Source organism: Manacus candei, unplaced genomic scaffold (genome assembly GCF_025592945.1).
Source record: "Manacus candei isolate 608988 ecotype Guabito, Panama unplaced genomic scaffold, ASM2559294v1 h1tg000019l, whole genome shotgun sequence".
In the NCBI taxonomy this organism is placed as follows: domain Eukaryota; kingdom Metazoa; phylum Chordata; class Aves; order Passeriformes; family Pipridae; genus Manacus; species Manacus candei.
In genome coordinates this window covers 7,919,202-7,939,665 of record NW_026138067.1, presented here as the reverse complement: position 1 = coordinate 7,939,665, position 20,464 = coordinate 7,919,202, and positions in this window count along the sequence as shown.

The window sequence follows — 20,464 nt, the reverse complement described above, 5'->3', positions numbered from 1 at the left end:
CCTGGGTGTCTGGTTCTATGTCCTTTGTCATTAATCATTCTGAGGAAATACAATCTTAACTATCTCCTCAAAGCACATGGATTTCTTTACTGTAAAAAATGCACCCTTGCAGTTAATAAAAATCAGCTATCTTCCTGTGTTCATAGTGTGTACATGTACCAAAAAAAAAGCAAATACCCTTTACTCAGTCTCTCTGTCAGTATTTAACAAACTAATTTCCTTGTGAAGAACCCAGTTCAGATTAGTTTCTCCTTGGCATCCTTATTGTTAAACATTATCTTTGCATAAATTCTCCACCTAAGATTAGGAGATGTATTTTATTTCACAGACCTAACTAGAGCAGTCTTCAACTGATCTGAGCCCCACAGCACTCACAGATATATAGTGATGAGATCTGCTAATGTAAATGCAACATTTGTTATAGGGTGGTGTTAAGATTTTGGGATCACAAAAGCTAAAAGTAAGATCACGTAGTTTATTGCAAAAAAACTCAGAAACATGCACTGGTATGTACACCCACAGAGCCATACATACTGGTGATATTCAGCAAATATTACCTGTCTTTAAAAAAAAAAGGAAAAAAAAAGTTCTTAAATGCCATATTCATACATCAGTTCTGGATTTCGCCATTTGATTTTTATATTGAGTTTTTTATTAACAGCAAGGGCACAAAGAGAAAGCAGGGAATAATACAGCAAAGAAAAGGAAATCCCAGCTGACAACTCACTGGTAGGCAAGTGAGAACATTTGCACTTTCAGCAAATTGCCAGACTGCTGTATGATGATGTAGGCTTTCTGTGCTCACCTTACTAGTAGCTACAGGTAGGACAGGTACTACTGCTTTCCTTAAATTAATGAAGTGGATGAAAGGTCAAGTTTAAACATCTAAAATTGCTCTTAAAATCTCATCAGAAGTTAGGAGATAAAAAAATTTGTTGTTTGAAATGTGAACATCCTACTGAGGTCCTACAGCAGTCAACTGGCACCACACATTTTCAGCATCTATAAAATGAATTGGAAACTTAATTATAAGCCAAGCATAGGCACACAAGGCAAAAGTCTAATCCTGCTCAAGTCAGTGGTAACCTCCAGCCTTCAAACCTTCCCACTGATGGGAACATTGTCAAGATTTCACCAGCAGTTTAAAAAGAGGCTTCCTACGTTACTGGAGCAACACCCTTCTGGGTTGAGCAAGCTCTCAATTCCACAGGTTGGTTTGATTTTAAAGCCTGACAGAAAGCTATGTGAAAACACAGAACTGTCACTGAGAAAAGGGCTCTAGCAGAGCAAGTCAATGCCCCAGTACAGGCAACCTTCTCCTATGTCTGCCTGCACGGGCCCGGCGCCACAGTCAATGTGACAGCAAGAGATTTCCTTCTCTCCTGGCAGCACCTCATAACTGCAACTGATGGGTGGATGACAGAAGGAATCCAGCTCATGAACCACACCAGACACCTGACAATAATGGTTAAGCACCCACGTAAAGTTTAGAGGATACACAGACGTAGTTACAGTAGACTGTAATGAATCTTCCCATCCATGCTGCCTACAGGACTATTAAAAAGAATTTGTTTTCAGAGCAGACGATGAAAATTCATCAAAGTTTCCAAATTTGCACATTTGGCAAACTGTTTTATGGGACTTGCAGTCTAAGACTCCAGCGAACTGCTTGGTTTTGCAACTCCTTTCTTAGGGACAAAGACAGCATCATCATAAGATTTTTCTCTTTCTGATCACAGTCCTACATGGATGTACTGACATCAGGAACTTTCAAAATTATCAAGATCTGCAGTCCCAAGCCACGGGGGACCCAGGGATGATAGAAAAACTGGAAAGATTAATGATGTCTCCTTAAAAAAATACAATGCAAAATGAAATCTAAACAAAGGGGAAAATGAGGCAATTTTACTTGCAAAGACTATTGAAAGCTGCCATTTCAGCCAGCTATCCTGCATGGTGCCTTTGTCTTTAGTTACCCAGTAATGGTAAACAATTTTTACATGTATTCTCTGCGCTTCAGTGAATTAAATTATTCAGCCTACTAGTTTTTTACAGTTACTATTTTGTATCATGAATAATTCTAAAACTAAGCTCCTAAGAACTACTTCCTCCAGTCTAAAGCCAAAATTCTTACTGACGAGCAGAAAAATCTGAAGGACTAGTCAATGGGGGCATCTGATCAGTCATTTGACTTTTTGTTCTACTGAAACAATTACCGAAGCTACAGTGAAAGTTGCTTTAACATGAATACACCTGGAGTGAAATTTTTCTCCTCCTTGCTCAATGGTAACATCAGAAAAAGTACATCTAAAATTTAATCTCTCTTTTGAAAGAGATTGTCAAACGTGAGGCATCAAACTCAGGATGCTGTGGCACATTAAAGAGGGTTTCAAAGACGGTCACTACTTCCCAAACTCACCTCCTGAACTTTTATTGAAATTCAGTCTTTTGGTGATCATTTGGTGCTAGCCCCCCCCCCCCCCCCCCCCGATGATTGTGCCAACAACCTTATCAATGGCCAAGGTGATTAGAATACTTAAAAGTCAGAAGGAATGGGCAAGGTGGAACCTCATCCAGGACTGCTCTCCTGTATTTCCACATGTAGGTTGCATCTACATTGCTCTAGAAGTGTGTAAGAGATATTTTGCAATTTGCCCTAAGTTCAAAATCACATTCCTACAATCACGGACAGGTTTTAATGCTGCTTTGGAAAAGGTTAATCTCTTCCATGATACTCACTGGCCTGAAAGAAGAAATATGACACCTCTGAACATGAGTGACAAGTAAAGACAAGGAGCTTCCAAAATTAGAGGCAAAATAAATCTGCAAGATGCTTCTTTTTACTATTCTGCTTCAGGTTGATTGTGTGAGATACTTGCTCTAGGCCCTGAGCTAAACAGCTGTAATTCCCTCATCTCCATGATGCTCCCACAACACAACGCTTTACAGGTGCTAGATCTACTGCATTACCTCTGACCTCTGAAAGGCTTCCTGCAATACTGGAATGTGCTTCCCATGCAAATATTTCTAATTTTCTACAAGGAAAACTGTGGATTTCTAAGTCAACAGTTTGGATTGTTATAATAAATCTGTATTTGTCACACTGCATTTCTATTTAGTATGTTTGCTTTCAGTGAGAAAATCATATTTAAGGAATATTAAAGCAAAAGATGATCAATCAATCAAAACACAAGAAAGTCTTGAAGAAGTATGGTCACAGATCTATACTCCTAACATGATCAGGGCAAAAAAAGTATTTATTTTATTATTTTTTTTCACTCCCTTCTCTCAACCTATGGGACAATTCCTTATTTTACATGACTTGAAATACATCAGGAGCATTTTAATAATTAATTAACATACCCTGAACTTAGTTATTCCTCATTTGCAACAGATACAAAGATCTGCAGAAACAGAAGGACTTTCCTTAGTGTAAATTTTTGCCAATGAAAACTATCCCACTTGAGTGAATGGATTTAAATGTGCATTAATCAGTCCTGTTCACACTAGTTCAGTGAGTAGTTCCATTACAATTAATAAACCAGATAATGTTTCAGTTGTATTTTGATACAGATCCTACAACTCTTTTAATTGCAGCATAACTGATGTAAATAGGGTGATGTACTGTGCTATGAGCAGTGAAATCCAAAATACAAATACACTGAATTGTATTCTAAGCTAACTTGAACTTTGATGTTTAAAATCTGGAAAAGCGAATTTTATTTTAGTGAACTGAGGTGACATGTTGCTGTTGTTAAGGTAGCCTGTTGAATCATCCCATACTTTCAAGCCTGCAGTTTTAGGAGTTGCCGATGCAGTATTTATTACAGTCCTGTTAGCAAACCTTAAAAGTATACTGAATTATAAATGGACAGAATAGCTAATAATACATATGCAAATATGAAGTCACCTTTTAGGATAGCCTATTGGTGTTTTGTAGTTTGCACAAACTAAGGTGTATTATAAACTCTGGAACCCTCTATCTGCAAAATGTTCTGCTCTGGGCTGCTTCACATGAGTTTGTTATCAAGCGGGCAGTCGGTCACCTTACTGGCTTTTCTGTGAAAAACAGATATAGCTTCCATTTATGCTACCATTGTGTAAATCAGCTTAAACACTTTCATTAAGGGATATTATTACATTTTGTACCTACGGAAACCATTTAATGTTTCAAAATCTAAACTCTGTTTTCCTCAGGTAGGTCAGAGTAACACAGAGATGAAAATAAATTTTAGCTCCTACAACAGCAATAGCTAGAGCCAGACAGTTTTTGTTCAAGCTCAGAGCTATTGAAGGCGTTTTCAGTATTTGTAGTAACAGCTGTGATCTCTACACATATTTTGCCAATCACGAGCATTTTCCTCTGAGTAACTCCTCATGCCTGCAAGGGGCTGTGTTAGCAACACAGACATCCTTTTAAGGGAATAGAGAACACCATCTTTGCTTTAGCCTTGACCTAAACCCAAAAGAGCAAGGCCCCTGGGGTCATAATTTCAAGCAGAACTACCCACACCTTTTCCCTCAGTCATGTATTAGATCTCTACTTCACCACTATGGGAAAAGAAGTATGAACAAGTTCACTTCTACTGTCATATTTCTCATGAGTTCAGCAGTTCCTTAAGTCTGATACATAGAAAGGTCTTATTGCAGATTGATTATAGGCTGGTTGCCAGAAAGATCAAATAAGATATTTTAAGTGTCAACCATATGGATGTGCCCTGTCATTTTAGGGGACGTACTTTTCCCTGAGGATTTCCAGCATTTTAAAGTTCTACTGTATTAAGTAGATTTTTTTAATAATTTCAGATAAATTTGGGATGACTATGAGACTCAGCATAGAAGTCCACAAAACTGACAGTAATTGTCTAACAGTGCTAAGTTCTTTGACATTAAATTTCTTTAATTTGTGTGACCATATATTCATAGAATGGGTAAGGTTGGAAGGGACCACAGTGGGGCACCTGAACCAGCCTCCCTGTGCAAGCAGGGTCATCCTAGAGCACGATGCACAGGACTGTGTCCAAACTGTTCTTTAGGGTGACTCCACAACCTCTCTGGGCAATCTGTTCCAGTGCACAGTCAACAGTAAAGAAGTTCTTCCTCATGTTCAAGTGGAACTTTCTGCACATCATTTTCTGCTCATTGGCTCTTGTCCTATTGCTCAGCACCACTGAGAAGAGCCTGGCTCCATCCTCTTGACATCCTCCCTTCAGTTACTTATAGACATTGATGAGGTGCCCCCTCAGCTGTCTCTTCTCAAGGCTGAACAGGCCCAAGTACGTCATCCTTTCCTCGGAAGAGAGATGCTCCAGATCCTTAATCATCAGCTGGACTGGCTTCAGGCTCTCCATGTCTCTCTTGTAGTGAGGAGCTCAAAACTGGACACAGCATTCCAGATGTGGCCTCCTCAGGGCTGAGTAGAGGGGTACATTTTCAACTGTAGTTACATTAGATAGCAATTATTAATAAAACAGTGTTCAACGTTTGTTGCATACTTGATTAGCTGCAATCAACTATTTCTTGAAAAGAAAAAGCTGATTTTGTCTTTTTGTCTCATGGATGAGCACCAACAGCCCCCGCCTGCCCCTCAACACACACACATTTTGCAGTTGTATCTTCAAGTCTTCCTTATCTACTTGTACTTGTTTTCTGTTGGACATAACATATGCTCTACATTTTGCCACTGGTTACATACCTGATGGGCTGGCTAACATGTACGTGTTGCTCTACTTGGCTGCCAGGAAATCCAGATGAAAATCAAGTCTCTCATTCTCTAGCAGATGAATAAATAAGTTCAGGGGCTGTCTTCAGTCCCTGGAATCATTGCAGATGATTCTCCCTTCTGGGGTCTCTACCCTACTTTTAAACTTGACTTGGCCTGCAGGTTACAAAGGGACTAAGAGGGTAAGAACCCTCACTTCTTCAGAGAACCAGGTTAAAAACTGACTCACACGTGATCCCAGAAACTACTGCACATGACGAAATGGCTTTTGCATGCAAGAATAACTGTTCATCTGAGAAGTTTAACTAAGGTTTTGCCAGATCATGCTCACAGGAGGCAAAAGGAGGTAGTGCTAAGTTTTAGCAACCCACTTATGTTAGTACCTCACGACTTCCACTATTTTAAATTCTTTAAAGCCAGTGAATTCCCCTGCTAAAGGCTCCACAAGAGGATGCCAGTTCAAAGCTCCAGCAAGGAATAATCCTCCTTCAAGTCCTCCCTATCCACACCTGAAGGAAGAATGTGATGAATAGAACAAGATATTTATCCCTTGCACAGTGCTACTAAAAATTGTAAATTAGGAATGTCTCCTAAAATAGAAAAATGTCCTGAAAGCATTCTAAATTTTAGGTAGAAAAATGAAAAGATAAAATACTACAATAATACAACACAATGAAAAGCAGCCCTTAAAACAAAACCCCCTAATCCTCTAGAGAAAAATACATATTAAGTGCATGATGTATTTCTTCAAAATACATGATCTGAGTAATCTCAAAAAACAGAAGCAGAGGATGACAGTGCTACAGAATCTGGACTACCATCTCCAATAATCTCCAATATAAACAGCATTTTCTTGTAAAACCAGTACTGGGCTCTTGCTTATGTGCCATGAAGGACATGTGTACAGTAAACCTGAGTGCCACAAATAAATGTTAGGAAAAAATTGCAGTTTCTATTACTTCACAGCAACTTCAGAGCACACAAACAGCACAGGATCAATGCCACAGTCTATTTTCTTTAGCAATGGCATCATTAACAACATCTTCAAAGGAGATGCTGGCGTACGCAACTCTATTTCAGTCCCTAAAAAGTCTCCCTATAACTTCCAAGAGATCTGGGCACTGTTTCATAAGAATTATATTTCCCTTGTAGATTGATTTGCATTTTATGCCCAAGTTAAATAGTATCAAAACCCCTTAGAGACACAAAATTTCCTAGAAACTATGTCCTGCCCTGCCTTTATTCACCAAAAGCAATCCTGAGTAGAGGTATACAAATATAATAAACCAGATTTTGGCAAGTTTTGCCCACCAGTTAATATATTTTAAAGTAAAACAAGTATGTTCAATTAGAACTGAAGCTTGGAAGCACTGCTGGGAATCTAGCTCTGAAAGGTCTACTGCAGAAACACCAGCACACTTCTGTAGTAACTGCTAATTTATTGCACATCACAAGTTTTTCTTGGAAGAACACAGAGGACAAAAATTTGCAAGTCAGTTATATTTTTAATGAAGTATCAGCAAGACTTAGGGATAACTCTTACTGGATGAGCAATATGTGATGCAAGACATATACTTCAGGAATGGCCATCCCTGAGCACGGCCTCCTCCATTCCACCCATGGTTGCATTTGGCACAGAGGCAAAACAAGGTGTTGGCAAAGGCAGAAGTCCAAGAGGAAACCACAGCCTCTCTAAAGAGCAGAATGAGCAGCCCCTAGAAACAAGTGCACAGGCACAGGCCATCCACAGCAGCAAGTATATGGTATAGAGCACACACATTTCTAGATGCAAACCTCTTCCCATGCATGAACACAAAAACCTTTTAAATACTTCCCCTGCTTCTTCTTTTCTGCTCAGGGAGCTCATGCTTCTCTTAGCTGACAAAACTTCAACCTAAAGCTCTACTTATATATGATCACAAAGAACTTTACTGCTAAGGGTAATACCTGCATGCATGAACCCCTGCTCGTTTAATTATAGGAAGAAAACAGCGAGCATCATCTGCTCTCTTAGGTAATTGCACATGCATAAACCTACACGATGCCCATTGCAACAACTACACTTTATTGAAAGTGCATGCCACAGCTTTTAGATGTAGATGTGCTTTCACAATTTGAAATGTAATGTAAAAATATTATTGCTGTAGTTGTGCTGTGCTTTCTGATCAAATTTCCTTAAAATGTGACACACCACTGAGAGGATTTCTCTCCCCTCCTCCAGGGATATATTCAATATCTTGGGAACACACTGCCATAAGCAATGGTTCTTTCTGATATCAACATACAAGAATATACCCAGAGTTTTCGCTATCTGGATTTGTTCCCAGAATAATTTCAGGAAATTTCTAGGCCTTTCTCTACAAGTAAGCTTTTCTAAAATACTATTTGGGAATGGACTCTAGAAGCAGACGGATCACAAACACTGGAGCCCAGCAGGAAACAGATTATAAGGGAAGTCAGCATTTCCACACTTGTACTTCCTTAGGACTTTTTGTTAAAAACTGATGAGTTGTTGCTGAAAAAACAATATCAGCCATTTTGGTCTCTTAGTTATATCTGTGGTATCCAACTACATTTGTCCAATACCTTCATCCTTACCTTCATGATGTTTCCTGAGTTTGTGCTACTGATATAATGCTCTGCCTCATTTGGTTATACAAAGAATTAAATTTCACATCACTGTCTTGTCCATGTGAGAACACCAAAATAATTCTTGAAGAAAAATGTGTTTCCTTGTTTTTTCTGGAAAAAGTAACTGCCCTCAGAGATGCAGTGAATGGGCTATTGCAGAAAATGAAGGCAGTGATGTACCAAAAGGCTTATTAATTCCAGTGCCCTCAGGAACTGTACCAGGTTTTGCTTGACATTACAAAAGATTGATAGGTGTGATTTATACTCTACTGGAGGTGAATATGGAAGCATACTAAAAAGCAGTACCATTTTGCAGGTCCTGCCCACTGAATTCTTCTATCTCACATACGTTTATCAAAATTTTTCAACACTGAAAAAAACTGATGGAAAATACTAACAGGAAAATAGACTGGCCAATATTTGGGGACTAGGTCTTTGATTCTTAAATATTTCTAAAAGACTGCAACAAGAAGGGATTTTTTTAAGTATTTCATATTAAAATAAAATACTTATTTACTGTGTTGGGCTTAAACTTATTCTGTAACTACAGTAAATTCATATTTACATCTGATGTAACCATGGATCAAGATTTACAGGGAAACATTTGCTTGAACATAATTGCACTTGCAGGCATTCTCTCCCACTAATATTCAAACTTTAATCCCACAGTATTCTGACACAAACCACTGATGTAAAGCTAAACAACTTGGCAGGCAGGAAAAGCAATATTTCAACAATTCTTCAACTTACTGTTGTCTCAGCACAAAAAAGCCTGCACTTACTTTATGAAAAATATTACGAATCTCTAGGGTGTATAAAACAAATTGTTTTTAATGCAGAAGTTTTGGCTCATATTAAAAGCATGTGGAGATTAATTTCTTTCTTTCTGAAGGAAAAATGATTTAAGTCTGCCAACACTTACAGAAAAAGTTCTAATGCTCTTACGCACTCCATAAAAACACTCAGGCCCCAAAGTTATCTTTTAGCGACAATGTAGGTATCACGTGAAACACTAAACACCTAATAATTAAAATTTATGTACTAGATTATTTTTTGTGAGCTTTAAGGTATAAGCAACAAATTTAATTTCTACTTTCATTCTAAATAAGTCCTTTTCATAAACCGACATTATTTTTAGGATACAATCATCCAGTTTGATCTGATATTAGAAGAAAAGTGTCAATAAATATATGCATTTTTATACTGTTTTACAAATGAATATTGAATAGAATACTGCCACCTTTTGGTTGTGATCTGGCCTTAAAAATGAGACCTCTTCATCAAATTTCTAAAAACATTTGACATAGAATGATTGTTCTGAAGAAATCAGTCTGTCAACAGGCTCATGTTATGCTTATCATTAACATATTGTTGATGTAAGAATAAAACTTGTCATACTTAACTGCATAGTATCCTATTATTTCTCGATAATGAGCAAGCACTTTCACAAGGGCTTTTGTCTTTCGCAGAAAAGACGCGGGGCATAGCTTTGACAGCAAGCTAATGGAATTACTACTTTACAATCATGGCAATTCTTCTACTGCTTAGACTAAAATAATAATACCTTTGTGCAACTCATACACTCGGCTTCATAAGTACTGAAACACAAACTAATTCTCAGAAAATTCTTACTGGTGAATTGTTGAGTCCAATCATAACATATAAGCATTTTAAAATGCTTTTATATTGAAAGGTGAAAGGCACATAAGTCTTTCAGTAGCCTCTAAAAGAAGGACTCTAATGTCTCTTACCATGAACAAATGATGCTACTAGAAAAGGCAGTGCAGAAGAATACAGTGCCTGGGATTTGAGGTTAATCCCTAGCAAGTGTTCCAAGTCATTGCAGAGAGACTCTCCTAACTGTGGGCTAATCAGGTTTCAATTTAATTCATTTATGCTGAATAAATTAAAAAAAGAGGATTTGATCCATCTTTAGGGAAGAGTTTGTTGATTAAAACGTTCAGGAAAATAAGCACTCCCTTTTTTGTTTCAGTATTTATGAACTGAGGTGACTGGTTATCAAGTTACACAGAAAGACTATCACTTCTCTCATGGCTACGTTAAATCAGATTCTATAAGCCTACGACAGGCTTACCGTGAATTCAACCATCTAAACTCTCCAGTTTTGCACTGTCAGAAAAATAACTAGTAACTTGATGAAAAATACAAAGAAAAACCTAGATTGCTCTAATTAAAAGGAGAGAGGTTCTTACCTCCCTGTAAAATGTTAATGCTGTAGTTAAGGGGAATATGATTTTCATTTGTGGACATTTTCATACAATTATGCTTTAAAGAACATGTTAAAAAAAATAACCACAAATCATTTTGCTACTGCAAAGGCAGAGTTCTTGTATAAGCCTTTTCCCCACTATTGGAAATACTTTGTATGTGGAAACTTTATTAAATCCTAATACAGTTAAGTAGGAGAAATTCACTAGACTGGAAGCTTAATTTCTATCTATAAGTATAAATATTTGAAACATACACTGACAACATTTTGGAATTGCAGAACATCATTCGCATCTAGAGAACAAACAGCAACATACACAATTCCTACACTTTTAGCCACCAATACAGTAGTTTCCCCTTTTAAACCAAACCTATTTAAAATACCTGCATTTTTCCAAGTATTGGCTATTGGCACAGACAGTTTTTATACACAGACTATCCTCATTTTTTGACTAAAACTGTGCAAGCTCAGCAGAAGCTATTTATACAGAAAATTAGTCAAAATTAAGGAAGCATATGAACAATTCACTTGAGACTCTTTCTTCCCCATCTACCCTATTCAAAACTATTTTTATGAAGATAATCTGAAGAGGACAACTAGGAATATTTATAAAATGCTTGCTTTTTGGAAGCAAAATTTTAAGCAGCATTTAACTTTGACAAATAGCCCTCACTAACCTTTACAAATTTGCCTGTAGGGATAAAATGACAAATGACTCTCACAATGGGACTTATTAAACTCTTAGAATATTGCTCTAGCAGGGCCCTTCAGGAAATACTATTTCAGATTATATCAGCACTTCCATTTTTCAGGGCCTAATAACTAAGCTTGAAAAAAACAACCAACCAAAAAAAAAAAAACAAAACAAAACAAAACAAAAATCACACACACACCTTCCCTAGGGGACGAAACTTAACACATAACATCATGCATGCACGTTGCTTCAAAATTTAAAATGTATAACTTTCACAATATTCTTTGCCTTTATGTAGCTCATGATGCCTGTATTTCTGAAATGACAATATTGTAAAAGATTAGCATAGGCAACTGAAATATTTTCAGTATTTTGGGAAGGGAAGAAAAATCAGACCTCTTTAAATATCTTAAGGTGATTTAGTACAGTGGGGAAAATGCTGTACTGCTGCAGGTAGTATTATCTGTTATGCTAATGCTCTGGCCCAAATCCTCTGTTTCTGACTCTCCAAAAACCACTGAAGTCAACTGACACATCCCACTGGCTTCAACAAGTTTGGATCAAACTCCGTAAGATTATATCATGCCACAGAAGACTAGTCTACAGGATATACCAGACATTTAGAAATACCAGTCTTGTTAGGCAAGGAGGGAATAATTACTGAGATCTAAGACATTATAGTCTGTTTACTGAAAACAGTAATACCAATTGTACGGATTGACATTGTATTAGAAGTACTACAGTGAGAAAGGAAAGTCAGCTTTCCCTTCACCTTCCTGGCTGAGGCTGCATTTAGATGGGGATTTTGAGCCAGCTCAGAGAGGCAACCACAGCACTAGTGTGTAGCTATTGTTCTCAGAGGGAAGAGAAGCCCATGACTACAGGGTGATCATTTAACCACAGTGCCTAAACCATTTCTCCTTCAACTGCATATTCCTAAAGCACCCATGTTTATTACACATCTGCTAAAAAACTTGAGTTAAGTACTAGATGGATGTTAACAACAAGTTGGTATCTTCAGATACTCCTTTAGTAGCACTAATTTCTCCTCACTGCAGGCGGCATCTTCCCTTTTTTACTCACTCTTTTAACTTGTTACAAAATTTTTCAAGATGTTCTTAAAACTAAATTCGCTGAGAGTTCCAACTGTCAAGGCCATACAGTATGATTGATAAATAGCGAGAAGAGTTGGAAAATGTAAGAAAGGCTGTCTCTCAAAAGCCTTAACATGGAGCTGGTAACAAATTTATAAAGGGTACCTCAAAAATAAAATAAAAAAAAATCAAACTCAAACCGAACTTTGCCGGCTCACTGCTTTCTATATCCTACACCCTTCAGGTAAGTACACACAAACGTGCTCTGCTTAGAAAGCATTGAATTTACCTCACATTTTGTAAGGCAGCAATCTTTCTACTGTGGCACCTTCTTGCCTCCTTGGATGTGTCCAGAGTGATCTGCAAGCTTTGTGGTGTCTCTCAGTCCCAACTGTCTAAATATCCAGACTCTGCCTGTACACCTGGATTTCCTACCAAAGGAAAAAAGTGCACTTAACACCTCCTTCTGATATGGAAAAAAGATGACATGGTGCGTCATGATGCGTCTTCATGAGCACGGAGAATTTGTTTCCTTTTCTGCCCAGGAGCTACTTACACCTATCTGTAATACTTCCACTCATGTCCTCTTATGTGATTTGCTCCAGCAAATGTTTTAGTTGGTGTTTCTCTTACTCATTTTCATCCTTATTTGGATCTGCTGTACCATCTCCCACATTGAACCCTACTAAAATTGTCTTTAGCTTATTTCTTTGAGCTGTCCTTGTGTAATTTATTATCTCCATATGATCGTCTAGTAATATTCTTACACAACTTTATCTCATGTATCAATCATCCATTCTACGTATTGTCCCACAATTATCACAATGAATGTAGGCTACTGCAGCTGTGGAAGAACAATGCCTTCAAAGACAGCTCTTGAACAAAAGGAGAGAAATGAACATCTTCACCACAACCCCCGCCCCCGTGAGAAATTGTGCTTTCCACTGTCTTAGACTCATTACCGACTGGAGGCCCCTACAACAATTAAGTACTCCGAGAGACCAGAGTGAGGTCAGATCTTTTCCTCTTTCCCTAGTCCTGCCACCAATCTATTGTGCTAGCTCTCAGTAAGTCTTTATCATCTCCCTGCTTCAATTTTCCTCCTCAACAAATGCGCCTAAAATGTTATCCCTCCTAGAGAAGTTAATTTGAGATGAGTACAGGGAACACTGTAAGACTGGAATGTTTTTCTTGTGGTTAGCATGGTGACGCAGTCCACTTCCCATGGACAAAGCCCGAGAACAGTGATGGCTTCTTTTTGTATTTTCAGGCATCTTTGGTGCATTATTGCTGTAGGAAAAAAAAATTTAAGCACTAGGAGGTAGGTGATAACCACGTCTATACCTGTGTGAATATCTGAAACTGAATTTTTGAACTCTCAGGAAGACTGCTGCTTCCTACTGGTAACCAGTACAATCTGGCTACAGATTTTGATAACATTGTGACTGAAGAGTGGCACAACCCAACTCCTTCAATTAATGCAGAGACAGAACCCCCAATTAGGAGGCCGATCATGCATTGTGTTTCTACACAAACTACTTGAGAAAACGGGAGGCTAGGGGCCTCAAAGAAGGGCTCCTGAAAAAAAAAGACATGGCTTGGGGGAGAGAAGAAAGGGGCCTGGAAAGAAGGCAGTGGAAATCCCAGCTGGAGGAAAGATCCCAGGGGTCAGGGGGTATGTGTGGAAATAACTGCCAGGGGGTGCTCAGGGACCTTGGTCTGTAATGCCTGAGGGCAGTAGCCATGAGGAGCAGCACTCCACAATCCAACTTTGTCTCCAGCATTCCTGGACTAGCCATGACCTCCCTGCTGGGAAAGGAAGCCAAGACCTAGTGAACATAATGCTGTGGGCAAGCAAGTGCGTATGAGTTAATCTAATAGGGTAAAACCACTAACCTGGTTGGTTCTTGAATGAACCCAAGTAACCAGATCCACTATGGGCTGTTGGTTCCTCTGCCTTGCCCTTGAACATTACAGGGTAGTATCCTGCAGCCTGTAGCAGAATCCCATCCTTTCTGAGCAAATGCTGTCTGTTTGACACTGATGCACAAGGCCGTGGATGTATTAGACTGATCTGAATACAGTTTCTTGTAGGATTTGCCATGGTGACTGTAACCATTACCATGACTTCCTGAATAAGGCACCCAAACATGAAATATACTGTATTTATACAGCATGCTCATCTGATATCTCCAGATTGCCCTTAAATCCACTTTATATACCCCAGAGGCTCTCACAACAAAGGCACCTAGCACTACCTACAAGTGTTCACCACCACCCTTTTCCGAGCTACTCACTTCTGTGAAGCTACTGCAAGCAGGTAGAACCAGAATTGCCAGCCCCAGTCCTGTCCTACAACAGAATGGGGCAGGAGAATGGACTCCAATTAACTGAGCAGGCTGACAGCAGAGTGATTAACAACAATCCTCAGAAATGACAGATTATTCCTTCAGTAAATGCAGGTAAATATGCAGCTGCCAGGGAAACACATTTAAAGAGTATCTCTGGTTTTCATTGTAAGCTCTTTCTAAGTTACCCGAAATGAATGTCCAGACCATTTGTCCACAACACCATACCTGTCTTGCCCACTTGCCCAGACAGAAACCCAACAACTCTCTTCTCTTAGAATTTAGTCTTGGTGCAAGAGAACACTTCCTCATCCTTCTGGGAGACTAAATTACCTATTTGGCAACCTAAGCCAGTGGGCTGGCTTATTAAAAAAAAAAAAAAAGAAAGTGGAAAAAAAGAAAGAGAAGTAGAAGAGATACAGCTCCCTTCCACTTTGTTCTGATTCTGAACTGTTTTCTGACATGAAGTTTTTGGCCAGGTCCACCACCTGATTACAAAGCTATGGATTTTGAACTTGAAAAAGATGGAACATGTATGAAGCATTATAAATCTCTCTTTCCCTGTTTCTCCCCATAAGCTCTTGGGGGGACTTACTTGAGCATTAGTTTATTGTGGGATTGATCTATCTATTTGTGCTCCAGTTAGCAGGGCTTCCAAGACGGCTGTGCCGTGCTTATGTTAAGAGCTGTAGACCTCTGGGTTGGAGCTGACCAGTTTCTAATGAATCTAGATGGCAAGCAGGGTGTGCAATGTTTAAATTTGGGTACTTTACAATCTTGTACTTATGAGTCAAATTCAGGGTTATGAATGTTACATATTTGCAGCCCCTATTAGAGTAATATAGTCTCCATAATGTGCAGTAATTACTAAAAGGAAGATGATCAATAATGCAGTAATGAAATAAAGAAACGAATGCAGTACTAAATAAAGCAGCACTAAAAAACTTACAATATAATAAAAGATGAAAACACAGTGAAAATTATTTCCTCACAAATTGGTAAACTTCTGCAGGTACCATCTCACATACATCAATGTGACAAAAAATTGTTTTACCCTCCCTTACTCGGAAAAAGCTCAAAGAATATCTTCCATTTCAAGAAATGCACCCACTTGATACATAATGCTTGAAGTTCACAACACTTTTACTCAAGTCCTCATGAAACAAACATCCTCTTGATTTTCTATGTATTAAAAAGATTTTTAAAAGATTTTAAAATACTATCACTTGGAGGTAAACATCTTAAGCTAAGATAGTTTTAAGCTCCATTTGCTGTGCAATGAAAAGGAAAGCAAATTTTTAAATCCAGTCAGAAAATGTATCTGAGACAAAAAAAAGACCATATAACAGAACAGAGGTCATGAAACTCATGGCTACAACCAGGTTTATATCAACTTCAGATGGTTTTTAAATGATTGTTTCAAAAAACCTGGTGATATAATATCTGTGTCACCTTCAACTCAGATTTTCCTGTACAATCATTCCACAAATGTTTAATATTTCATGACTGAACCTAAACTGATCCAACAGTCAAGGACAGAAAAAGAATATACAGTAAGAGTTGCTGGCTGTTCATCAGCAGGTAGTGTTCTTTCCATACGTAACTTACAAAATAATATTTACTACAAGTTGTTGCTCACTCATTATATTGAAACTTTTTCAAAATAGCCTATTATTTTTCCCAAATACTTCCTGGGGATATAAAATACAAAAATACTTCCCACTGGGAAAATTTCCCTTTTAACTCTCCTTTTTATTTCCCTTTTCTTTTTTTTCCTTTTAATAAATCAAAGGAGTAACAATTTTAAATTACTTAATGCATGAACAATTGTACCCCTTAATGTATAAAGCTATTTTGAAAAATAACCTTAGAACATGCTTATTTTGAAAAGTCTCATTTTTTCTCTGATCTCCGACTCAAGTATACTTGAACTCCAATGGTTTTTCTCCCAATCTTTCTCCTGTGAACAACTTGGGGTTGGAAAGCAAAGCCGTTTTTTTCATGCTCATCCATCATCACCAACAATAAAGATCTGAGATTAAATTATGCCTTTCCTCACTGATTCCAATTCTCTGGGATAAAAAGCTTTACTTACAATTTCCTCTGACTTGTTTTGTGTATTTAAAGTACACTATATCATACTTACAGAGCCAAATTCATTTATTCCTTAGCAATCCATCTAAGCTCACTGAAGTACTCTCTAATTCCCAGACATAGTTCTACCTTACAACAAGCCTTTAAAGTCTCTCTTGAAAGCACAGAATTGGACAAGCTGGTAACACTGAAGATGCATTTGTTATTTTCAAATAAAATTATACTTTCTTCTACCTTTTCTTGTTACCTTGACAAACAAAATCAAAATTGTACCACAGGATGGAAAGGTAGAGACTATTTCTATGTAAAAGGTTCCCCCCTCCATTTCTTTGATATTACTGTATTCTCTAAAAAAATCAAGGTAATAGACCAAGAACAAGCCCAAAGCCATGGAACATATGCTTTTCTTCACAACTATAATTTTAACCCTATCATGTGTCAGTATATTATGATACATGATGTAATCTTTAAGAGGATGTCAGTCAGCAGAGACATCTATATGTGTAAGAGATTCACCTCTTTTATTCTGACAGGTGTCTTGTATCTATAAGGTATGAGAAACGGAATATTTTTCCCTGCAAGTGCAATGTAAACATAAAACCCCTTTCCATATGAAATAACTATCTCCTTGCTTCGTCTGTTCTTCCCCATCACCTTAGTGGAGGGGAGGGGAAAGTGTTTCATTTACCTGTTTTACAAAAACCTAAGTTTGGCTGAAACCCTGAAAAAGAATTTATTAGCCTGATTTCTATTCAAATGTTCACTTGATTCAAATTATCCATGAATCTTGCAACACAATAGTTTCATAAACTGTTTGGGATTTTTTATAAGGGAAATATTTCCAAAAATACAGAAAATATCACCGTGGAAGTTGAAGACAGAGCCTAACACCACTCACTGGTAAAGTACCACCAGGTAAGCATTGTTGCCCTCAGCTTCTTAATATGGTCATACTTTCAAGTGAGGAAAACCTGCTTATACACATTCCACTAATACAAATGCAGAGTAACTCCAGTAATTTAATTATAATTCCATTACACAAGTTCTTTACTAATAGCCTTAAACTAGAAAAAGTATATCAAATAATTGAAAAGTTTTAATGTGGTACAGAATCACAGAATCAATCAGGGTGGAAAAGACCTCTGAGATCATCAGGTCCAACCTACCACCGAACATCATCATGGCACTGAGTGCCACATCCAGTCTTTCCTTAAACACCTCCAGAAACGGTGACTCCACCACCTCCCTGGGCAGCCCACTCCAATGTCTAATCACCCTTTCTGTGAAGAATTTCTTTCTAATGTCCAACCTAAACCTCCCCTGGTGCAGCTTAAGACTGTGTCCTCTTGTCCTATCGCTTGTTACCAGGAAGAAGAGATCGATCCCCACCTGGCTCCAACCTCCTTTCATGTAGAGAGTGATAAGGTCACCCCTGAACCTCCTCCAGACTAAACAACCCCAGCTCCTTCGGCCACTCCCCTAAGGACTTGTGCTCCAGACCCTTCACCAGCTTTGTTGCCCTTCTCTTGACATGCTCCAGCATCTCAATGTCCTTCCTGAACTGAGAGGCCCAGAACTGGACACAGCACTCGAGGTGTGGCCTCACCATTGCCAAGCACTGGGGAAGAATCACTTCCCTCATCCTGCTGGCCACACTATTCCTGATACAGGCCAAGATGCCATTGGCCTTCTTGGCCACTTGGACACACTGTTGGCTCGTGTTCAGCTAATTGCTGACCAGCTCCTCCAGGTCTTTTTCTGCTGGGCCACTTTCCACTACTTGCATTTTGAACTCTTGTGTTTCCTTATTTTTTTTTTTCAAATAGTTTGAAAGCACATCAACATAATAATTTTTTTATGATGATTCAGCTGAATTATAAGATACCCTTAGTGCAAATTTGAATGCTATCCAGAAATAGTTGACAGCAATGAATTCTCGTAGATGTCACATTCTGGATTTTAGAAATATTTCTATTTTAACAAGTGTAGAAATATTTATGTAATGCAGGATTTAAAACTTTTTCAGACATAAACAAAGTCAAAAGAAAAAAGACAGAAATATAATTTCTGAAAACAAATAGAATAAATAAAAAATTAAACAAGTTAGATAAGACTTGGATCATATCAAAGGATGTAGAGCTTAGCAATTTCCCTTTGATAATGTGAGACAGAAATATATTTTATTATGATTTCATAGTGATTATTTACTTCTAACAATTCAAAGAATGTTGGATTCCACTGTTGTGTTAACAATAAGATAAATAACAACCAATTATGTAAAAGGAATCCTTTCGACAAAATTTCCTCACTATTTAAGAATTATGAAATCAAAAGACCCAGCTCAAGTAAGATACATTCCTGTTGACTTTCTTAAAATATTCTTCCAGATAATTCTAGCCAAGTGGCTTTTATTTCATGAACTAAAGTAGAAATCTGAAGTACAGTGAACTGAATTTCCAGAAGGGAAGCACTTCGCTAGGTTAAAGCACTTCAACCTCAATCCCAGTCTATGTCAAAATAAAATTTGGCCTAGAAGTCACTATAACTTGTATAATTCCTCAGTCAGATGTCTGTGCAAGAGTTCAAAATAAACTCAATTTTCCTGCTATTCAATTAAGTCTGGCTAAGACTGCTTTGCCATGAAAGCTTAAATGTATTTCAGAACAATTTCCACCAGGCTGCAGCTATTTCACTAGATCATACAGCTAAAGCAGTTTAGACATGCTCTTTTCTCAGGAGTCCTCAGCACAGAGTACATTTCACTTTGGGAATTTAAGACAGTTTCCCTGACACTTCCCCTTTGTACAATATTGTAACAGTCTTTCTCTAACAGGTTCTCCCCAGCTAGTTCTTTACACCTTTTCTCTCAGTACTGTAGTTATGTCTTGCAGACAGTCACTCATCAACTGGAATTGAGCACTGCCTGGTGCCTTGGATGCTTCAGCCTTTTGTAGTCCTGAGGGTCTTCCACTGGCACCTCCACAGCCTGTGTTCCACTGGCAGCTCTGTAACCTCACTGCCATGAGGAGGAACAACCAACAGCAACTTTGAACACGCCTTGGTGAAACCCACATGGTTACAATGGGCAAAGTAATACAGGGAGATAGTTTTCACCATCAGAGATAATGTTTGTCATCAGCAATACGTAGGTACCTTTTCAAGTTCAATGATTCCTACAATTACTATGAAAAATACAAAGTCGTCTTGCAGATAAAAGAGGGATTCTTTCTTACAGATGATATCCCAAGAAGAGCATTACTAATACAAAATTACACACACCACAGATTTATACAAAAGTGTTAATAACTGGAGTCATTTGAAGAACAGACTTAATTCATTCTGCAAACTTTTTTTCCCTTATGGAGCACCTTCTACCACTGTAATCATGGAGCAGCAATGAAGACTCAAGTCTGAAAACCAGCCTGTCATATCCTTAATTCTGAAGCCTTTACATCTTTCTGTTGAGGTAGGGAGAACATCACTAGCTGCCTGAAGAATGGCCTCATAAATATAAGGCCTCCTTATTTCTCATCTCCCATTAACATTAAAATAAACCAGAAAAGTTTTGAACTAACCTGTACTTCAACTGTATTAACTTGCTATTCTGCATAAACAGCTACTGTAGCTACCATAGACACAGTCTGTAGTTAT